At 36.7% G+C, this 1061-nt stretch overlaps 1 pseudogene; it reads left to right on the top strand.

Moving 5' to 3' along the window:
- Positions 1-478: 478 nt before the first annotated feature.
- On the top strand, positions 479-597 carry LOC112474913 (annotated as a pseudogene).
- The last annotated feature ends 464 nt before the right edge of the window (positions 598-1061 follow it).

Consider the following 1061-nt stretch of genomic DNA (forward strand, 5'->3'; position numbering starts at 1 on the left):
CTGAGGAAATCTAATAATTAACGTGTTGTATATTTTGTGATTGCACAGCTATATTTAGCTTTCCAGTGCCTACTCGTTGAAAAAAAATATCTTTTTCAAGTGAGGTTACACAAATTTCACTCTGTAATATTAGTACACATGGCTTAAAAGCATTAACTGTGTGTAGGCTAAATAATGGCCCTCGAAATGTCCATTTCCTAATTCTTAAAACCCATGAATGCTACCTTATATAGCAACAGGGCTTGGCAGATATGGTTGTGATGAAGATCTTAAGTGGGAAGATTATCCTGGATTATTCATGTAGGCCTAATGTAACCACAGGGATTCTTATAAGAGAGAGACAAGGGATCTCAGAGGGCCAGAAGGTGATGTGAAGACAGAAGCAGATATTTATCATGCTACACTCTGGCTTTGAAGATGGAAGAAGGGACCATGGGTGAAGCAATGCAAAGAAGAAGCTCTAAAAGCTAGAAAAGGCATCTATGGCCATGCCACCCTGAACAAACCCAATCCCGTCTGATCTCGGAAGCTAAGCAAGGTTGGGCCTAGTTAGTGCTTGGATAGGAGACCACCTAGGAAGACAAGGTGCTGTAGGCGTAAAAAAATAAATAAATAAATAAGGGATTGTAAGATGACAAGTTCTTTGCAAACTGTAAAGTCAACCAAGGGTTGCCTCACCTTAAAAAAATAAATAAATAAATAAACAAAATAAAAACTTGAAAAGGCAAATTAGCTTATTCTCTCTTAGAATTCCAGATGGTGGGAACATGGCCACGTTGACATCATGGTGTTGGCCCAGTGAAACTCATTTCAAGCTCTTACTTCCATAACTGTTAGATAATAAACATATGTTGTTTTAAGCAAGTAAATTTGTGGTAATTTGTTATAGCAGCACTAAGAAAATAATACATTAAGTTAAAATTGTTTCTACTGAATTAAAATGTCTCAGTCAAAAATAAAAATAGGTGCTGTGGGACAGAAAGTCTTTCTGATAAAAAGGAATCACTAGGGTGGGTATGGAAAAGACACAAGAATGGAAATTCAGTCTAGGTATGTATTTA

This window comes from Pteropus alecto, unplaced genomic scaffold (assembly GCF_000325575.1).
Source record: "Pteropus alecto unplaced genomic scaffold, ASM32557v1 scaffold7, whole genome shotgun sequence".
NCBI classification, from domain to species: Eukaryota; Metazoa; Chordata; class Mammalia; order Chiroptera; family Pteropodidae; genus Pteropus; species Pteropus alecto.